General features: G+C 43.4%; 1 non-coding gene across 1 annotated transcript; it reads left to right on the forward strand.

The window, feature by feature from the left end:
* Positions 1–2310: 2310 nt before the first annotated feature.
* Positions 2311–2383, forward strand: TRNAW-CCA (transfer RNA tryptophan (anticodon CCA)). The gene has a single exon. It is a non-coding gene; the product is annotated as a tRNA-Trp (tRNA).
* Positions 2384–22674: the final 20291 nt, after the last annotated feature.

Genomic DNA, 22674 nt, shown 5'->3' on the forward strand with positions numbered 1-22674 from the left:
CTTAGTAAGGCTAGAGCTCAGCTGGTGGGGTGAAAGTGATGAAGGTATTAGGTGGCAGAAGTCACAAGCATTTATCATACTCTGGCAATCAGTCAATACATTTTCCAGATGGAGTTGAAAACATCAGTTAATTTCCCAGAGGAGCTCAATTAAAAGAGTTTCTATTATGATTAAAAGCTAATAAACATTAGTAAGGAAAAGCAGTGGGTGCCATAAGGGTCTGTAATTGGTGGGATGTGACTCAGTCCTGGGGTGTCAGGAAAGGCCTCGCAGAGAACGTGACAGTTGAGTAAGATCAGAGGATGATTAGGCAGCTGCTCAGAGATCGGCTGGGGCAGGGGTCCGGAGAAAAAGAATTCCAGGCAGCAGGAGCGGCAGAGTCAATGGTGTGAGGGCGGAGGGAGTGTGTTGAAAAGGAGGAAGCGAAAGAAGCCAGTGTTGTCAGAGCCAAGAGCAGACGCTGGGGAGCAGTCCAGGATGAGGCGCAGTGGGGTGGAGGCCAGTTCACATCAGCTTTCTAGGCTCTGAAAAACAGGAGGATCTTCCTCTCTATTGACCACGGGAAGCTGTCAATGGTGGTGAAGCAGGAGTCGGCTTATTTGATCAAGAGCAACAGCTGATTTGTGGAGTTTTGACCTCCAAATCTGATTTGGGCACTTCAGATTATTTGTTTTTACAATCTCAATACACTAGGGGTAGTGGAGAAAAAAATATTTTCTTAACCTCTGGCACCAGGATATCTCTTAGGGATGGAACTATCCTTGAATAGGAAAATACATGCATCAGCTGCTGGTGGGCAAATTTGAGGATCTGAGCGTAGATGTCAAGATCATAAGAGATGCTAAATATCTCTGCTGAGAAAGTGGGAGGGAAGGAGAAAGAAGGAAGAGGCAGGTATTGTATTAGTTTCCTAGGGCTGCCATAACAAAGTGGGGGCTTAAAGTATCAGACATTTATTCTCTCACAGTTTGGGAGGCTAGAATTCTGAAATCAAGGTGTCAGCAGGGCCATGTTTCCTCTAAGAAGCTGTGGGTAGAATCTTTCCTTGCCTCTTCCTAGCTTCTGGTGGTGGCTGGCCATCCTGGGTGTGTCTTGGCTTGCAGCCGTATCACTCCACTCCCTGGCTCTGTGGTCACATGGCATTCTCGCCATGCTTCTCCTCTTCTCATAAGGACATCAGTTATATTGGATTAGGGGCCACCCTAATGATTTCGTCTTAACTTGACTACATCTGCAAAGACCGTATTTCTAAATAAAGTCACATCCACAGATACTAGGGCTTAGGACTTGAATGTGTCTTTGGGGGGACATAATTCATCCCATAACAGGAATGAGGAGGCGGGAAGGATTAGCAAAATGGTGGGAGGTTAAATGGCCAGGGTGGATACAGCCAGTAAGAAATCGATGGTGCTAGGATGGCAGAAAGGAGTAATTCAGGGTTTTCAAGTGCTTTTCGTACAGTGTAAGATGTAGCAGCCTGCATAACATCTCCCCCATTGTATCCATGTGTTGGCTCCCACCTTTCCGTTGAAAGTTCTGGTACCTGTGTTTGCTGATGCTTTGGAGGTAAAAAGGAGAGAGCACATGACAAGTGGAGTCATGGAGAAGGATTTGGGTCCCATGTTAGGGTGATGGACACCAAGGGTGTAAACATAGGAGACCTCACAGAGAACAATTCAATAGAGGCTGGAAAGCTGAACAAAAGTACTTCTGTGACTGTAAATCCCCCCACACCTAGATACTCAGAGAACTATTGGATTTCCACAGTCTCCAGCATGGGGGTTTGGGTCAACCTTATCTCCATCTTATTGGGCTAGGACCAGGGTTTCAAATACAATTATTAAAAACCTTCCACTTCACTTTGTACTGTCAGCCTTCCTAAGGTATGTGCATGCCTTTAGCTAAATTAGGAGTGTTTGTGAGTTGCTTAAAAAAAAAAAAGATGGGACTTCCCTAGTGGTCTAGTGGTTAAGAATCTGCCTTCCAAAGCAAGGGATGCAGGTTTGATCCCTGGTCAGGGAGCTAAGATCCCACCTGCTGCAGGGCAACTAAACTTGCGTGCTACTGAGCCCACGTGCTTTAGAGCCCACACGCCACAACTAGAGAGAAGCCTGCATGCTGTGACAAAGAGCCCACCCACCGCAATGAAAGATCCCACGTGCCACAACGATGATCCTGTGTGCCGCAGCTAGGACCCAAGGCAGCCAAATAAATAAATAAATAAATATTTTTTAGAAAAAGATTAAAAATCCTGTCTTCTAAATCTCTTGCCCTAGCATTTTCTGAATATAAAAACTCCATGTGGGGACTTCCCTGGTGGTCCAGTGGTTAAGACTCCGTGCTCCCAATGCAGGGGGCCCAGGTTCGATCCCTGGTCAGGGAACTAGATCCCGCATGCTGCAGCTAAGATCCTGCGTGCCGCAACTAAGACCCAGTGCAGCCAAATAAATAAATAAATATTGAAAAAAACAAAACAAAACAAAACAAAAACCGAAATGCAGTCTCAGCCCCAGTCCTGGATGGACTGAATCAGAATCTGCATTAAAAAACAATAAACAAAACTTCATGTGGAATCTCACTTTGATGGCAGGAGAATGTTCTCTGAAGGTTAGTTCTCATTTCTTGTCAGTCTCTCCTTCCTTCTCAGAACACCTTTCTATTGCAGTTCTTCGTTGGTGGCTGAGGCATGGAAGCTCTTACCCACCTTTCACTCAAGTTAGCATCAGACTGTCAAAATGAGGGAAAGGATTTCCTGTAGTGAGTCCAGATGTTTGTGCTAGCATTATTGCTATTAGCCATCAAGTCTGAGCATTGTACAAAATTAAATCTGTCCTTGAGGCCTGGAAGGGAAGACGATCTTGATAACAGTTTAACATCCTCAGAGTGAAATAGCAGAAATGGGGGAAGAACCATTATCTCCATTAACTGTGATCTCACATGACAGCATTGCTGTTTATTTCTGTGCTTCATTTATGCTGGGATTTAACATAAATGTGTTTTTAAAGCACATAAAAGCCCCCTTAAAACCTAAGTAATTGGCAAATGGTTAGAATAATTAATAAAGCAGTTTTTTCTGTAAGCAGCTTGAAGAAAATGGGAAAATTTGCAGTTGGCAAAGGCATTATTTGTGGCTAATCCATTATGCCTCTGTGCAGGTTTTCACCCCATATTGTAGGTATTTCATGAGTGCTGAGGCTGTTCTGGCAAAATGAAGCAAAAAGCAGAGCAATTATTCCAGAGCCTATGAACACAGTATGAGCTTATGGTTAGATATTTAGGCAAGAAGTCTCTAGGGTCTTCTCCTACTTTGTGAATCCTGCGTGAGTTGTTGGCTGGAGTAGCTGGATAATGCTTCTTTACCCCTGAAGGACTTGGCTCACCCACCCTTCTCCTCACCTTGTGCCAGGGAAATCGTGTCCTCTGGCTGCCGAGGGAAGATGGACCCTCTTGGTAAACCTGATAGTCATCCCCTTGTGCTTTCAGGAACCAGCCTGTCTCCCCCTTGAACCAAGCTAAATCTGCATGACTCCTGTCTGCTGAGGGAAGGTGTCCTCCACAGGGAAGACACCCATGTCAGGGCCAGGAGTTCTGAGCATGCTGGAGGAATGGCCTCTGAGGCTGGACCCAAGGCCTATGCCATGTGCTGGGCTCTCTCATTCTGGACAGGGTTCTTTTCTATAATTCTTGTGTGAGGTTCTATTTCCACAGTTCCTGCTCTGTCCTTATTAGTCCTCATACCAACCCTTTCATGACAATTATTCAGCAGATATAAGAGGTGCCAGTCTTCTCTGACATCCACATTTTGACCACACCTTAAGGCCCAGACCATCTTCTTCTCATAACTCTATACAAACTCTCAGTGGCTAACTCATGTTTAAAAGATTAAAGCAGAGAAAGAAAAAATATATATATCAGCTTGAACTAGCTCATTGGTGCCAGTTACCCTGAAGGCATAAAGCATTCTCAAGTTTTAAACATTTCATTTTTTTTAAATAACAGCAAGTCAAGCGGGCCAGGATTCAGAAATCTCTTGAAATAGTAATAAATTTTAAAAGATTCTTTCTAAAATCAAGAGTATTATCTACTTTCCGGGAAAAAGCAGGAAGACTGAAAAATAACAGTACTTGGGCAGGTGTGAATGTTAGAAAGAAAGTGGGGATCAGTTATTCCCCATTAGTCAAAGAGACGAGTCAGGAGTAATTGGCATAAGCTTGGTGAAAAAAAAGACATTTAATATAAGAAGAAAACTCATTATAAGTACAAGGAAATTTTGGCATTGCCCTCTTATACTGCTGGTGACAATTCAATTATAGTATAGTCATATTTCTTATTTTGTAATTGTTAATCAGTTAAGGCATAGATTATCTTTATGAAATTTCTCTTTGCGTGCACGTGTGTGTGTGTGTGTGTGTGTGTGTGTGTCTGTGTGTCTGTGTGTGTGTGTTTGTGAATGAAGAAACAGAGACACAGCAGGGACCTAAGTTACTAGCTCCATTCATCTGGGGAAAGCTCACAACCCAGAATTACTCTTTGCTTCCACTACTGTTAATGAGGTAGATGGTTGATTGTGAAGGCATCTACTCAGGTTTTTGCCCCCCAGGGTGTAATTCTGGGGTTATTTGTGCCTTCTTGGTTTAGCACTGGTCTCCTTTATGATCATCGCTGTCTATCCCGTAAGAGCAGATGATGAGGCAGAATCTAAGCAAATGGAATGGTCAGTTCATGTTTCATTGTGTTATCTCTGCCCATCACCCATTTTTAAAGCTTATCTGGTTGTATATTCTCTCATAGCTTGCTTGGATTTCTTTCCTCTTGGTCTGGAAAGAGAGAGAGGGGAAGAGCATGCACATGCGAGACAGACAGAAAGAGAGAGAGAGAGAGAGGGAGGGGGGGAGAGAGAGAGAGAGAAGGGGAGAGAGAGGGAGAGAGAGAGGGAGAAAGGGAGAGAGAGGGAGAGAGGGAGAGAGAGGGAGAGAGAGGGAGAGAGGGGGGAGAGAGGGAGAGAGAGAGGGGGAGAGACAGAGAGACAGAGAGAGGGAGCGAGAGAGAGGGGGAGAGAGAGAGAGGGAGAGAGAGAGAGAGGGAGAGACAGAGAGGGAGAGAGAGACAGAGAGACAGAGAGAGACATTTGAAGGTTGCTGCCACCTCATGTTAGCTGCGCTTCTGCAGGTGGTTTGCATGCTGTTGTCTGTGTGCTGTAACTCAGTAACTCAGTGGTAGCCTGACCTTCAACAGCTGCTGAACATTTTCGTCTCTAAGCAGGGGCAGAGGAGGCCATTACTGCAAGGAAATAACATGTGGCTTTCCAAGCTGCATGAAATACATCTATTGTGACTAGATGAATGACATATTCATGAAAAGTTTGAAATGGAAGATCCTCCACTTGCCAAACACTCACCTTGACTGAGCACAGGGCCCAGCAAACAGTGCAAAGCTCTGGCTTGCTCATTTCTTTACGTGTGCATCACGAGCACAGGTTTCTAAGACATGCCATGAAAAGAAAGCTGGGAAGAGTTCTGCATTTCCATGAATTTCCAGTGGAATTCCATGATGATTACATTTTTATTTCATATCAACAAGTACTTGTTAAGTTCTCACCATTCTAACATTATTGTAACAAACCTGCAATACTGTATTATTAGGAAAGGAATTTACTAGTCACATGATGAGTTTCTGAAAATACTATGAAGATCACCCTTCTCCCATTAAACAGAATATCTAACTAGCCTGTGTAAAACTATTCACACCAAGATGATGAGTTTTGATGTTTCTATGTCTTATTAATTTCTGATTAATTAGTAGAGAATCATAGAAACTCTCCGTATCTTACAGATGGGAAAAATGAAGCCAGTAACATTGATGACCAAAAAGATTGTGACATTTAAAATGCTGTTCTTTGTTCTGTTCATAGCTCATCAGGGTGTTGTTCCAGTGCTTGTTAGGTTCATGTACATGCTGTTTCTCCTACCTTCGGCCACCCCTTTCTCGGCCCTAAGACCTCTCCACTTTTACATTCTCTGCTGGGCTGACTGTGCTGGATGGATGAGTCCACTCGCAGCTGTTCACACCTCCTTCCAGTGCTCCGGTACTGCAGGGGCTGGAAAGAGACTCCCTTGCAACTAGGGCTCCAGATGTGATTTAGGGCTCTGCTAATCAGATGCATTCACACAAGACAAATTCAGAACTGAGTTAAATGGTGAGAGCAATGGTGGTATATTAGCCTCCCCACCGCCCCAGCAAGGGTCTAATAGGAGCCAACAGTTGTGATCCCTGGAGAGCTGCTAGTGAGGCCTATTCTTGGAGCCAACATTGCATTGGCAGCCTCTTGATTCCCACGCTCCCTGAGTTTGGCAGAGAGGACACTCCCCTTGGGGGTGGGGAGAGCTCTGCAGTATTGTTCTAGAATTCTTCTCTCCAGGTTCAGCATAGAACTGCTCCTCCTGACTGTTGAGTGATTCTGTTAGCATCTTGGTCTCTGTAGTAAATCTCTTTCTACTTACTAGCTAGAGTGGTCCCTCTGATCTGCAGTGGAGTCCTGACTCATCCACTGCTCAAAGATCACCTGGGAGCCCAGTGCACCCTGAGTCAGCCCTTATTCTGTCACATCAGATTCCACTTAAGTTGTTCTCTCTCTCTCTCCTTCCCACCACCCCCTCGACCTCAGGCTGTAAGGTTATTCATCTTTTAGTCCTGCTCTATCTGTGATAAAGCCTGGCCCATAATATTCACTTAAGAGATGTTTGTTTAAACAAATGTATGGATGACTAAATGCACAGAACCAAATGTCCTGTGACACTGAGTTCATGGCAGAATGCAAAACTTGTTAAAAATGCAATTTTATTTCATACATATGCCATGAGTGTATTTTATTTAATAAAATGTAGCAAGGCACACACTTTTAGCTTGATATTAATCATTACCTTTTACTTAAACAGTCAAATGGGATTTGCCGCTCAGCAGTTAAATATCTTGCTGTCCCCGGAATACAAGCAACGCTCGTTGATGAATGTGAGCCTTGCCTCTTGACTCCTGCCTCCTGCCCATTACATTTCTTCCTGGGTAAATTCCAAACAGGTGGTACTAGATGCCTCTACTGCATGGAGCTATCGAAATTGTGGGTGAGATGATCTCTCACCGGAAACTAAGCCCTGCATTTTTTTTTTTTTTTGCTGTATGCGGGCCTCTCACTGTTGTGGCCTCTTCCGTTGCGGAGCACAGGCTCCGGATGTGCAGGCTCAGTGGGCATGGCTTACGGGCCCAGCTGCTCCGCGGCATGTGGGATCTTCCCAGACCGGGGCACGAACCCGCGTCCCCTGCATCGGCAGGTGGACTCTCAACCACTGCGCCACCAGGGAAGCCCAGCCCTGCATTTTTTAAACACTGCACTGGACTTAAGGCATTGATTCTTTCTGTGTTGCCATCAGCAACAGACACTGGCTTATGGTGCCAAGAGCCTGAATTGATGTTACATCTTACCTTCCCTCTGATCCTCCCTTCTTGTTATTATTCAATCTGCTCTCCATCATTTATCTGTTTCATTTCCCCATTAATGTGTATTAAGTGCCTACAGGTTACATTGTAATAATAATAATATAATTTTTTAAACCATTTTAAAAGGCTTTCTCAATTTGTAACTCATTTAATTCTTGTTAAAACTTTCTGAGATCGGGTGGGTAGGCATTGTTATTCTCATTTTATTGGTGAGTGCAGAGAGATGCATAAAGGGTAAGTGTCCTGTTAAAAGTTATTCAGCAGAACTGGGCCTACATGGTACCAGCTGACCTTACTTACAGGTTCAGTGTTTGCCTTGATCCCATACTTTTTATGGCAAGAAATAAGACAAAGATAGAGACATAAAATAGATGATATAAAATCTTTTAAGGCTTTGCACTGCAAACCATTATATCACATAGGAGAAGACATAAAAGGAATATCTAGATGAGAGTTTGAAAATACCTCAGCTAAATTACATAAAGTGTTACTACTGTCAATGAATGTACGTGGTGCATCTACATGAAGTGCCCGCATGGAGAGGACACAGGAAGCTTAGCTGGCAATGATGAATTTCTTTGGCATTAATGATGCCACTGCAGCAGCGGTGGCAGAGAAGGTCACACACTCACAGCGCCCTGACCTGGTCTGATGACACGTGGGATATTGAACAACATTCCCAAGTCGGAGAGCAGCCAGGGGAATCGGAAGGGCAAAACATCCCAGAAACCAAGTCAAATGGGGATTGCTCAAATAGTCTGGGGAGGAGAGAGGAGGAATGGGGCATGGAGGAGATGGTGTGAAGTGTTTTCTATGTGACACCAGAGAGTAAAATACTCACACCAGTGGGAAAATTACAGGGAGGTAGAACATTTTCTGACAATTACAGGAATCCAAAAATGAGATGAGCTATGCTGAAAGGTAATAAACTCCTCGTCACTGGAAATGTTCAAGAAGATGACCACCTGTCAAGGCTACAGGAAGGAAGCTTCCCTTGTGAGGAGCTTAGATAGTCATCTAGTTGTCAGACCAACACAGGCTGAGAGCTGGTTGAGAAGCAGGCCACGCCTGGGAGTCTGATTCAGCAGCTCTGCGTGGAATCCAGAGAATCTCTGCTGGGAAACCACAGGACCAGATCAGTGGACTCCACGGTGGAGGGAAGAATGAAGAGGACAACTCCTTCATATTTACATTTTTATCTAAAAGTTAAAAAAAGGAAGTAAGCTTACTGATGTTTGAGGTCTGGTGAATCAGATAGTCCCGTCTCACAACTGAGATGCCACATAGGATACTATAGGCAGAGCAGGAGTACTCCAGCACTGAAAGTTGCAGCAGTATCTTCATTGTTCATTCACATTAACATGTTTCCATATATTGTAGTTTATTGGGACCTGTTAAAGAAATTTATGGACGATATTATTTTAAATAACAGAATTGCAAATAGTAGAGTCTTTACAATATTTTGAATGAAATGAGGAATAACCATGACAATCTTTTGTTTGTGTCACAGAGAGGTTTGTAGCTTATCTTGGGTCAAAATAATTAAAGCATAGTCAAACATAAAGTTGTGCGCTTTTTTTTAATGAAAAGACATGTGTCCAATTATGCTGACCTTCTGTGATGACAGCTAGCTGTTGGTAGTAGAACGCTTGGCAGAAATTTTTGTAAAGCAAAACACACTTCATACGTTCCATTTATATAGGGTTTAGTATGGGCCAGGCGTTGTTCTGTTTTAATGAGTTAAGTCACTGATTCTTCACACAGTCTTAGAAGGTAGAGGCTGCCAACTCCTTTTTATAGATGAGGAAACTGAGGCGCAGAAAGGTGAAGTGACTTCCCCAAGATCACTCAGTTAATGAAAGAGTGGAGTTTACATGAAGGCCTTTAATCAGTCATCTAATTTACTCCTTCTCTAAAATGAGAAATCAGTTGTTTTTTGACAGTAACTTGTGCTTTGGAGAAAGCATTTTGAAAATAATGGCTGAAATTGTTTCCATTATTAATGTTATTTTTGTTGCCAAAGCTGTATAAGTGTTTAAACTTTAAAAACCATAACATCACAAACTCAGAAAATTTAGAAATAGAATTTCAAAACTGATTTAAAAGTGAAGAGTTTCAGGCTTCCCTGGTGGCGCAGTGGTTGAGAGTCCGCCTGCTGATGCAGGGGACGCGGGTTCATGCCCCGGTCCTGGAAGAACTCGCATGCCATGGAGTGACTGGGCCCGTGAGCCATGGCCGCTGAGCGTGCGCGTCCGGAGCCTGTGCTCCGCAACGGGAGAGGCCACAACAGTGAGAGGCCCGCGAACCGCTAAAAAAAAAAAAAAAAAAAGGAAGAAGAGTTTCAGTATATTTTGAACTCATTTATTAGATACATGAAACTACAGTAAGTTTCAATTTGTTGACAAGAACAAATGATAGAGCAGGAAAAATACAAATTTACTAGCAAATTTCTATAAAAACTTTCACGTAATTGGTGAATGAGATTAGAAATAAGTTTCATAATTTAGTAAGCCCAGCCAGCATTTTTTCCCCATTTTGTTGGATATGTTTTTGAGAAGTAGCTTTCTCACCAGTGGCAGCCATTAAAGCAGTGCCAAACTTTCAAATCCCAGTATCACAAAGTATTAAACTAAGATTTAAAAAAATAATGAATCATATTCAATTGCATTATTCTCAGCAGAGAAATGTTATCAATAGAGGTGTCTTTTTAGTGAGAGAAAAAAATTCTTTGCTCCTATTAATAAAATATAGTAAAATAAAAATTATTTTAAAACATTTTATCTCCATGTTACATGTTACCTTTTTAAATTTTCTCATTTTGTGACTTTAAAGATTGTAATATATTGATACAATATATAGTGTGTGTATATATGTGTATATATATATATATATATATATGTATATATATATATATATATATATGTAAAACGTATAAGTGAATATATAAAAATAACAGGGTGCATGCTCAGATACTTTACTGAGATGGACCCATGGTCAGCAAAGGTCGGAGTAGGGTTGGAGACCACTGGATGTGATGTCCTTCAAGGTCCATTCCCTAGTTTGGAATCTTCAATTCTCAGGTAAGTGCTCTGTTCTTATTTGGTGGGTGAAAAAACCTAAGCGCCAGAAAGACACTTCCCTCCAGGGCAGGCAGCACCTCATTATCCAGCTCACTGCCCAAAATCCCGTCAAAAACAAAAAACAAAAAACAAGGCTCAAGACCCACATTTCTGAGTCAACTTAATTTAAGACTTGGAGCTCTTTGTGTATTGTACAACATCTAATGCACTGTTGATACCCAATAAATAACAAATCATGATGTTAATAATTAAAGTTTGATGTTACTGCTCCTGTAAAATGATTTTCTGAAGAATTATTCCCTATTCACTCATGAAGAAAAATGGCAGGTAGAGACAGATCGATAGCTTTTAAGAAAATTTAGTTCCAGCTACTCTGCTCATGGTTTTACTCCCCCATCTTTGGTAAATCTGATGAATAACTGAGCAAGACAGACCCAGAACCAGCCTAAGCTGCTCCATACCGCCCCAACCTTTTGTCTTTCAGTGTTTAGGTGGGAATGTCTAGGACATTGAATTGTATGATTTTAAAGTGCTGACAAACATTAATTAACTAGGGGTACTTCTTTGTTTGAAGAGAGTTATGTCTAATTGTGAATATGTCTCCAATTATCTGCTCTCCTTTTTTGACTGTATTATTATCTGAAATCTGCAGTATCTAATTTGCTTGTACATTTATTTTAGTATGATTTTTGAAGTAGGTGGCATCCATGAAAAAATGGACATATAGTCACCTTAATGAGACAAATCATAATTGTACAAGATTTATGTTTATGCTTATGTATGTGTATACATGTATTTACACACACACATCCTTACTTCTATTTGTAACCTGTTCCCTTTCAAGGTGTGAATTTTGACAGTTGTCATACCCACCATTGAACTGGACTTCATTCCTTCTGAGCTGAGATTTTGTTGAGATTTGTTTAACAGCAGAAATCAGAAAAGTGCTCCAGAAAAGTAAATTAATCCTCCTGCAGAAGCGAGTGTAATTAATCATGAGAGAAAACCGGCCATGCATGTAAACAGAGTCCAGAGAATTAGCTGAGCCTTATTGATTCATTACCTACCATGGACCCCTCCTCCCACCCCATGCAGGAAGAGAGGTGACATGAAGACGCTAGCCATACCTAACCCTGGCAGCATGGGCCTGGAGACCAGATGGATTACAAACTGCAAGGGATGCTGGGCTTGTGTTTTGGCATAAGCAGTGCACACTGTTAATTAGGAGCATAGCTTTGAACAGCGTCTTAAATAATTAGCCAGGGCAGGTATGTGCTTGTGCAGGGGTGGATTACAGATTTTTCTGTTGCTTAGAGAAATTTTCTCTTGTAACAAAGGAACAAAATGTAAATTAATCTACAACTGCAGGACTTAATATTTATTATGAATTTCAAAGTAAGCTTCTAAGAAAACCATCTACCAAAACCTTCTAGACATAACAGTAGCGTATAAATACTGATGTTGATGTCACGCCTAGCCTAGTGTCTGCACTGCTAATCAGATTCTAGAGGCAGTGTTATATGGTGGACGTTAACAGACTTGCGTGTCAAACAGACCCAAATTCAAGGCCTGCCTTTACCATTTACTAGCTCTGTTAGACACAGCAGATTTTAAAATCCTCATAAGTAAGATAGGAATCATAGTACTTGTTATGGGCTGAATTGTGTCCCCCCCCCCCACATTCGTATGTTGAAGTCCTAACCCCCAGTGCCTTAGAATGTGACTGGATTTGGAGATAGGGTTTTTATTTTTTTAATTATTTGTATTATTTTTAATTCTTTTCAAAAAAATTTTTATTGGAGTATAGTTGATTTACAATGTGTCAGTTTCAGAAGTACAGCAAAGTGAATCAGTTATACATATACATATATCCACTCTTTTTTTTAGATTCTTTTCCCATATTGGCCATTACAGAGTATTGAGTAGAGTTCCCTGTGCTATGCAGCAGGTTCTTATTAGTTATCTATTTTATATATAGTAGTGTGTATATGTCAATCCTGGTGTTCCAGTTTATCCCTCCCCCTCTTTATCCCCTGGTAACCATAAATTTGTTTTCTTTTTTTTTTTTTTTAACCGAGGTATAGTTGTTTTACAATGTTGTGTTAGTTTCTACTGTACAATGTAGTGGAGTTCCCTATGCTATACAGTATGTTCTTATTAGTTATCTATTTTATACATATTAGTGTATACATGTCAATCCCAGTCTCCCAGTTCATCCCACCCCCACCCCCCACCCCCCGCTTTCCCCGCTTGGTGTCCATACATTTGTTCTCTATATCTGTGTCTCTATTTCTGCCTTGCAAACTGGTTCATCTGTACCATTTTTGTAGATTCCACATATATGCGCTAATATACGATATTTGTTTTTCTTACTTACTTCACTCTGTATGACAGTCTCTAAGTCCATCCACATCTCTACAAATGACCCAATTTCATTCCTTTTTATGGCTGAGTAATATTCCATTGTATATATGTACCACATCTTCTTTATCCATTTGTCTCTCGATGGACATTTAGGTTGCTTCCATGACCTGGCTATTGTAAATAATGCTGCAATGAACACTGGGGTGCATGTGTCTTTTTGAATTATGGTTTTCTCTGGGTATATGCCCAGTGGTAGGCTTGCTGGGTCATATGGTAATTCTATTTTTAGTTTTTAAAGGAACCTCCATACTGTTCTCCATAGTGGCTGTATCAATTTACATTCCCACCAACAGTGCAAGAGGGTTCCCTTTTCTCCACAGAAGATAGTTTATTTTTTAAATTTATTTTATTTTATTTATTTTTGGCTGTGTTGTGTCTTCATTGCTGCCCGCAGGCTTTCTCTAGTTGCGGTGAGTGGGGGCTACTCTTTGTTGCAGTGCGTGGGCTTCTCATTGTGGTGGCTTCTCTTGTTGCAGAGCATGGGCTCTAGGCGTGCGAGCTTCAGTAGTTGCAGCATGCTGGCTCAGTAGTTGTGGCTTGTGGGCTCTAGAGCACAGGCTCAGTAGTTGTGGCTCACTGGCTTAGTTGCTCAGCGGCTTGTGGGATCTTCCCGGACCAGGACTTGAACCCATGGCCCCTGCATTGGCAGGTGGATTCTTAACTACTGTGCCACCAGGGAAGCCCGGAGATAGGGTTTTTAAAGAGGTAGAATGAAGCTGTTAGGGTAGGCCCTAATCCAATCTGACTGGTGTCCTTATAAGAAAAGGAAATTGGACACACATGAGAGTCTCCAGGGATGCAGATGTACAGAGGGAAGACCATGTGAAGAGGCAGCAAGAGGGTTGCCATCTGCAAGCCAAGGAGAGAGGCCTGGAGGACATCCTTCCATTATGATCCCAAGAGGAAACCAACGTGCTGTCACCTTCATCTTGGACTTCCAGCCTCCAGACCACTGAGATAATGTATTTCTGTTGTTGAAGCCACCCAGTCTGTGATATTTTGTTATGGCAGCCCTAGGAAACTAATACAGGACTTGTTATAGGGTAATTGTACAGATAAATGGGGTAATTTTTGTATAGGGTCTGCATATGTCCTTAATAAATGACCGTTGCTATTATCATGTAAATATTCAGTAAATATCATCTCCCTTCTCTTCCTCACTGAAGAAGTTGTCCTTTCCCAGAATTCCTCACCATGCCCCTGTGGTATCTGTTTGAAATTGGACTTGGGGCAGAATGGTTCTTTGCCTTGTATCCAAGAGGATGCTGCCAACACAACCTCTTTATGGAGCGGTAAGCCACCTCTCCCCAAACACCCCTCTTATCTCTGTTCTGGATTCTTCCCTCTGGCTTTTTTCAGGTTTAGCTCCAGGAGAGAGTGCCTCCTCTGGGACAGGCTTTCTGAGTAGGTAAATCCACCTTCTTCTGCCAGTTCAAAATCTACAAAGGAAGGGTTGTCTGCCAATGGTAGAGATCGTGGTAAAGAGAGGGTGAGAATATCTCATTGCATACTGGTGGTGTCATATATTTCTGCACTTTTTTCATTGACATGAAGAGGTGGATACCTAATGGCTCCACAATTTGTATAAAGTCAAAGTAGATGTCATCTCAGAAACAAACATGAATATCTGTGAGGTTCCCACTCCGACGCTTGGCTTTGGAGCCAGGTAAATTAACACAACCCCATGGTCACAATACTTATGCCCCAATTCTAGACAGAAGCAGTTGGTAACTCACAGCCCTGTTGCTGCTGCTGGCCTCGTGTCTAGCCTCTTGCCTGGGAAGGCAGTGTGTGCCACCGCCTGCTCTCCCCCCGGGCTGACAGGGCAGAAACTGCCATGATGACAGCATGGCAAATGAAACCTGGTCTGGGCTATGCACAGGTGTTACCTTTAAGATGTTGAGGAGGTAAGGTATTCTTCAGGCATGGAATTCAGAAGAGTTCTCTTTCTTTTTTTTTGCGGTACGCGGGCCTCTCACCGTTGTGGCCTCTCCCATTGCGGAGCACAGGCTCCGGACGCACAGGCTCAGCGGCCATGGCTCACGGGCCCAGCCGCTCCGCGGCATGTGGGATCTTCCCGGACCGGGGCACGAACCCGTGTCCCCTGCATCGGCAGGCGGACTCTCAACCACTGCGCCACCAGGGAAGCCCGAGTTCTCTTTCTTCTATGGGCCAAGAAGTTTGTTGGCTGCAACTGTTTGTGTATTCATTAAATTGACAAACATTTACTTCAAGCCTACCAACTGCAAACCACTGAAATGCTCTCTGAGGAGAAAATTAATAATAGTAACAATAATAAATAGTTTATTATGTCATAGGCTCTGGGCTAGGCCCTTTACATATTATTATTGATTTTATTGATAACATTTGTTCAATGTCCGCTGTGCAGTAGGAACTGTGCTAAACAGTTGGCATGCATTTTGTTCTTATAATACCTGATGAGGGGAGGTACTCTTGGTCTCATTTCACGGGTGGGAAAGCTGAGATTCGGATGATGCTGAAGGTCACATAGCGGGTACCTGCTGAAGCCAGGGGTAAAACAGGTTGTTCTGATCCCAAAGTGTATTCTTGCTTTATTTGGTTGTCCAAAAGATAGTTGAGAAAGAAACATTCTTTGATAATCGAGGCCCCTTGTGCATTATGCTTGGAAGTCACTCTCAAGAGAAACATTCTATAAACAATGCTAGCTTTATTTCACCAAATCACGTGCCTGGTGTGGTTTTCAGACTGTTGCTCAAATCTCCACCCCACACCCTGCAACCAGCTTTTCATGGACATTTGAGAGCTATTACTTTGGGTTAAGGCTGTGTGGGGGGGGTTGTTTATGCCATTATGTCAGTTGCACATTTAGGTGAGAGTGTTCGTCATGTATTCTCTTGGGGGTGCTGGAGAGGTCAGTGCATGTTGATAGGGAGAAATAGGGCCACAGGATGTGTGAAAGTCTGAGGTGCAGGCCCCTCCAGGACAGAGCATACAGTGAGGCTCAAGTCTTCTGAGGGACTAGCTGGTTTGTGTCACTGTGAGCTGGGATTTCCTGAAGCTCAAGGCTGCTCTCTTTCCAAATCCATCTAATCTCTAGATGGATGATGGCTTGGATAGAAATATTAGGAAGTAGGCAGAGTCAAGCTGTTTGTGAATAAAAGAAAACTCCAAATCTCTGAAATTAATCTAACCATGGTCATGTCTATCTACATGTAGCCCATTTGAATGGAGATATGATTCTCTCTGTTTAATCCAACTACAACCTATTACTACTAAAACTAATGTTTATATCATGCCGACCATCTACAAAGCACTTTTATAGGCATCAGCTCATTTGGTTCTTCCAGCAAACTCTGGGATGGATCATTTTCTTCCTTTTCCCTCTAAGGGAACAGAGGCTCACATAGTTGAGTGATTTGCCCACGGTCACAGGGCCAGACTGGGGGACATGTGAAGGGAAGGACACCTCATTTTTGGGCAAAGCCAGAAGTCCTTGGCCACATCAAGCTGCCTCCTTGACTGAACGCTCATTCCCCTTATGGAAACCTGAAAATGCTGGGCTCCCAAATCACAGACAAGTTTCAATAAACAAAAAGGCTGACAAAAGTCTCTCTACTCCTCCTGGGTATACACAGTCAGTCTGAAGGCCTAAATCATGGAAGCACTCCCTCTAACTCTGCTCTCACTGGAAACGACTCTCAAGGCTTTGCAGCTGGTTGAGTCAGCTCTGCTGTTGAATGGGTGGAGCAGATAAAGTCAGTGCTCTGGCCTGATTCCTCAGATCTCTCCTTACTGTTTGTGTGCACCAGCAGGTTTGGTATGATTTGCTTTCAGCGGTCAGGACTGTGGCTTTTTTTTCTCAGGTGACGGCCCTGACTGACAGATGTGGCAGTACCTCTGGTTGGATGACTGTCAGGTGGAGCTAACATTCCAGAGCTCCCCTGTGGGATCTGGTGAAGTCACTCCGGGAGTGTCTACCAAAGATCACACCTTTGCTTGATTTCCTGCCTTTTCCGGTCCTGCTTCCGTCAACCCCTATCAGTGGCCTCTGGGAGGTCTTCCTGGATAAATCACTTGCACTTGAATCCTCGTCTCTAATTCTGCTTCTGGAGACGCTGACCTAAAATAGAGTATCAGAAGTATATTCTAGAATCTTTCAGGTGCCCTAGTTTGGTGTTTATTTTCACATCTTCGATTAAGCAGTTTTGATGTTTATTAGTTGTCTGACCTTAAATTATTTAAAATCTCCAAGCCTCTTTTGACATCTCTAACACGGGGATAATCACATCTGCCTCTCAGGGCCATGGTAGGGATTTAATGAGATAAGGTAGGTGAAGCACTTAATATTTATAGGTGGTGTTCAGATATTATTACCTATTCTTCTAATATTTTGTGTGGAAATTTCCCTAGTGACATTGGATCAAAGTCACAGAATAATTCTACAAAGGTGCAGCCTTGTATCTCTGTGAATTTCATAGACTTAGAAACAAAAGCTGTTTATAGCATGTAATTCAAGTGTCTCAGTATTTAGCAGCTGCTGATTGCAAATGCAGTCACATCATATTAAACCCCAAATGTCAACAGCAGCAAGCAAACCCCCATTTGACTCAAAGAAGCCCAGTCATTTATAGAGCCCCTCCGAGGGGTGCTCACATATGTCCACACTTATTCCACGCTGCTCTTTGCCGAGCCTGGATTTACAGATTTATGTCCCATCGTTTGCACAGAGTTGCTGATCCCAGCCTACTGCTCTTCTCCAGTCAGCGCTGTCAGGTGCTGCTAGGGAAGATGGAGAGCCCCACGCCTAATGTCATTTTCACAGTGGAGCAAACCCGCTGCCCCCTAAGGCCTAAAATCCTCATTATTGTTTTTGTGAGGATGGGAGGATCTTTCTTTTTTGTGCTCAGCCGGGAGAGGTATGGCCGGGTTGCTTGAGTCCTCTGTGATTGCTGATAAAGTTCATTCAGCTGCAGATGGTAGTGCCAGAACTTGACAGCAGCCAGGCCCTATAATATGCACAGACTCTGGTAAAGTTGGAAACCCACTGGCCCCAGCATGAAGAATCTGTGCCTCAAGGTCGGAACCCTGATGGCCACCATGTCTGATAGCCACCAAGTGAACAGAATGCTCCTTTTTCTTTGTGTGTGTGTGTTGGCAGGGTCGGGGATGGAGTGAGGTACAGGGGTGGGAAAGCAGGAACAGTGAAAAGTACCCATAATGAGTTCATCAGAGCCAAAAGAGTTTCAAAATTTATTTATTTTTTTTTGGCTGCCTCGGGTCTTCGTTGCTGTGCACGGGCTTTCTCTGGTTGCAGCGAGTGGGAGATACTCTTTGATGCATGGCCTTCTCATTGCGGTGGCTTCTCTTGTTGCGGAGCATCGGGCTTGAGGCACACGGGCTTCAGTTGTTGTGGAGCACGGGCTCAGTAGTTGTGGCTTGCAGGCTGTAGAGCGCAGGCTCACCAGTTGTGGTGCACAGGCTTTGTTGCTCCATAGCATGTGGGATCTTCCTGGACCAGGGATCGAACCTGTGACCCCCGCATTGGCAGGTGGATTCTTAACCACTGTGCCACCAGGGAAGTCCCGAAAGAGTTTCAGAATTTTTTTATATTTTCAATTAACACACAGAACGCTTTTCTCCTCAGGATAAACACCTGCTGTCAATCTCCTTGAGTGGCAATGAGTCCTTGAACCTGCCACCACCTATAACCATAATCACCTGTCCCTCCAAATTCAAGTCCTGTTGCTGGTCTTAGAGCACAGATAAAGCAATTACTATTTAAAACTACAAGTGGCTGCAGCAGCTCCAGCCTGTAAGTAAGTAGTATAATTTCTCTCTGGAGTAAATAGCGTTTTATTTAAGCAAAGATGAGGCCCGCGGGGCCTGATTTGGAAGGAGGAATTGAAACAGAGATATAGCTAAACCTATCAGCATAAAAAGTAAACAAGGATTTTCTGGGGAGAAGAGCTGAGAAAGGAGAAGAAGGGAACAGGAGCCGCAAGGGATTAAACCGCAGCGTGGAGGCCATGGGTGTGGAGGCCATGGGTCTCTGAGAACGGCACGCGTTAGACATCACCGGTGGCCAAAGGATATTCAAAGGCGAGGATGTTTTGTGTTTCATTTTACGCTGCTTGCTCTTTGCTGAAAAGTAATTGCCTGAGGTGAGGCCTTGTGCCAGTGGTGTTTCTGGGAAAATCAAGGGAAAGAGTCTGTGTTACTGCTCTAAGAACTAGAATGCAGAGCAAATGGAGCAGCCCTGGGACTGGCTAGAGAGAGAGAGACAGAGAACTTTTACTGTGGAAAGGAGAAATCAGAGGGAGAGCCTCTGGGGAGTCATGGAGCCTGAATTTCCATTCAACTAATATCTGGATGACAGCCTAACTAACCCCCCTTGTCATCTGACTGTCACCCACCCCAGCCCATCGAACATGGCTGTATATGTCTGATTCCCAGTTTGTTTCTAGGTTTTTGCCCGGTAAAGGAAGCTCCAAATAAGTCACCGGATGCACACGGCTTAGTGGGAGGAAAAGCGTGTGTAACTGATATGGTGACCCAGCAAGACTCATGGGGTGTGATCATAGAGCAACTTTAGTTTGTCTCCCACAACCATTGGGAAATTTTTTTTGGTTACCAAATACAATCTTTATTCAAAAAGTCCAGCTCATAAAATAACAAACACTCCAAGCTTGATTTGAAGTCAGATCTTCTCGCTTCACCAGTTAAGCCTACAGAGGTGGGGAGCTGGGGTCCTTGCCACCTCTTTGCTAGAATCTGTTTCTGCTCTTCCAAGGCTTGAATACAGTAGGGGAAGAGCGAGAGCTGTTAACTGGGGCACAGAAAAGTTCTCACATGACTGAAACTGTCTCGTGGGTTGGGTTTGCAGTCTGTGGGCTGGGCAGCCGTTTAGGTTAAGCTTTGGTTCTTTGGAGAACCCCATCACAACGGGCCTTTTATCTGAAGCTCCCTTGATCCAGGGGGAGGCATCTCCATTATGGCCAATTGCTTCCTCCTTCTGTAGCCCCCAGACATATTGCAATGTCCTTAGCTTCTCGCCACTAGGGCCTCGCTGCCCCTCTGGGAAATCTCATTGGACAGAAGCTGACCCCATGTTCATTCTTTGTTATGTGACCCACTTCTGCCCATGGGAAATACGCGTCCATTTGCACCCTTGACAGACTCTGAGAGCGTAGGCTGCCCCATGCACTTATTCTTTGACTCGTCTGTCAGCTCATATTAAGTTTTAAGTGAGAGTCAGACACCAGCTCACGTGTTCTTCAATTGCTCTCCTCAAGTATATGTCCCCCACCCTTCCCAACTTTCCAGACGCAAAGGTTGCATAGCACACTTCTCTTCAGGGAAAACCTCTTTCCCCACGTCCTCTGAGTCCAGGTGTTTTTACGCCCTCTATGTAAATGAAAAGTCTAAGATTTCTCACCTGTACTTGTCACCAACTCTGACATTTCTGCGTGGAAATATAAAACAGTTTGGATTGTAGGATGTTGACTTTATGCTGTGGCTGAAATGTTCCCTCAGAAGCTCCACTGCTCCTCTTTGTAATCTGACTTGCATGAGGGCCACCCACCCATCAGACATGGCGGTTTATGTCTGAGTTCCAATAGGATGATGGTTCAAGTCTTTTTATCCTCAGGGAACTCTTCAATCCCAACGATAATAAGTGGATACACATGGTTAAGGGGAGGCTATTTCCTCAGTCATTCCCCAGAAACATTTGGGGCTCAGTGCCTGCCTCACTGAGCCTCCCTGTGACAATTAAAAAATGTCCAATTGTTCTCCTTTTTCACTCTTGGTGGAAGCACAGAAAGTGCTGATGTGAAGGTACATCAGGATGCTTTTCTCTGACTGGTTTTGAAATTTTTTTCCTAAGTCTCAGATAATGAACGTCACATGTTAGGATCTAGCAGAGTTTGGAGAAATACTGTAAGTCTATGTAACCATAAAGCAAGGTAGAAAGTGATTTTCACCACTCTCTTGTTCTTCTCATCCTCTTACCTGGAAAATACCCCTTGATTCTCATTCAGACTGATCTTTTCTCATATAATGTAGTGGCCTTCATTTTGAAGTTTTGAATTGAATATGATGCTTAGCTTAAAAGTTATGTTCTGAAGGATGTGAAAGTTACATGAAATTACAGATTTATTTTGTGCAATGTGGTTGCTGGTATTGGTTGCCTGAAGCCAAAGAACCATGAAAGGTACACTAAGATATAGGGCCTATGGTTTTGCCAATGTGTCATTTGAGATATAGCTCTCCTTCTAAGTTGGCCAACTAGGTTGAGATTAATGAGGAAGGTGGTGTGTGGGGGGGCGGGGGAGGGTGGGTGGTTGTGTGTGTGTGTGCGCGTGCACATACATTTCATTCACCCAATCATTCCAGTGAGATAATACAGAAGCGGCCATGAGGGAGAAGAAGTAGACAATGGGCACAGACAACCTCCTGTTCCATTCAGCGGTGTTAATTAGTAATGAGCATAATATTCATTGTTTTTTTAAAAGAAGGTTAGGCAGTGTAGTTTAGTAAAACAAAGAAACACCAAATGGAAACCTCGCTGCCATTTACTTAGAAACTGAAACCTTGGTTGCTAGTTCTACCTCCAGCTGGTCCTGGCCATAGGACCCTAGACAGATTACTTCTTTGAGCCTCAGGTTTCTGCATCTATAAAATGGTGAAAAACCTATCTATTGTGTGGAACTGTCACTTAAAGGAGACACTGTTCAGGAAGTTCTCTGTGAACTGTACAATGGGACCTGGTGTGATGGGTCACGGCCAGGTGATGGTTGAGTTGACTGGAGATGAGGAGATCTGACACTGGCAGCTCAGGGCCTTGAATCAGGTTTTCAATTTCAATTTGAGTGTGAACCCACTGCCTGTATTGACACAGCACAAAGCCAGGGGCAGATTTGACAGTGATTTGTTTAATTTGATTGATGAGGGCTGCAAAACTGGGTCATTCAGTCTGCAAAGTATCTAGGCTATAATGATCTGATATTGACTGTCTACATTCATCAAACTAAGTGGATAATTAGCATTTGACTTTGTGATGTATAGACAGTAATTGTGGCTCTTTCTCAATTAAACATCTCATTCAAAGTTGTGACTTTGGTTGTCACGTCTGTGCAGATGATTTCTACATCTGTTTGTACCTCCAGCTCTGGCTTCTTTCTTAAAAAACTATTTTAGTTTTCCGTCAGTCACCAGGCATCTTCTGTAGCCTCTCTTCAACATATGGTCCTTCCTAAATCTTCCCTCCGTCTGTAGTCCTCATTTCAGCCAGTCTCAAACCCTCAGTGTTAACTCTGACCCCTCCCTACTCCACCCCTTCCACATGCCATCAGATGCCAGACTCTATCAATTCTACCTGTGAAATCTTTTTCCTTCTGTCTAATTCTGCAGCCTTGCTAGCCTATGAATTCATCAAGGCCCAGCCTATGATTACAGAAACGCTGTAATTGGTCTCCCTTTTCCGGGGTGTTCTCATTCCAATCCATCCTATACATTAACGCTCTCATCTTTTCTTCTGCTCCAGAATCCCCTGGAGGATTCTCACTGCCTAAGCAATGGAGCCCGTAGCCTTCCACCTGGCCTTCTCAGCATGGCAAGGCCTGGCTCTAACTGGTCTTTCCGACTTCATCGTCTCCCGCTCCCCTTCCTGCCCAGTCCTGAGCGTTCTATCCCTGGT

Source organism: Lipotes vexillifer, unplaced genomic scaffold (genome assembly GCF_000442215.2).
Source record: "Lipotes vexillifer unplaced genomic scaffold, Lipotes_vexillifer_v1.1 scaffold1616, whole genome shotgun sequence".
Lineage (NCBI taxonomy): Eukaryota > Metazoa > Chordata > Mammalia > Artiodactyla > Lipotidae > Lipotes > Lipotes vexillifer.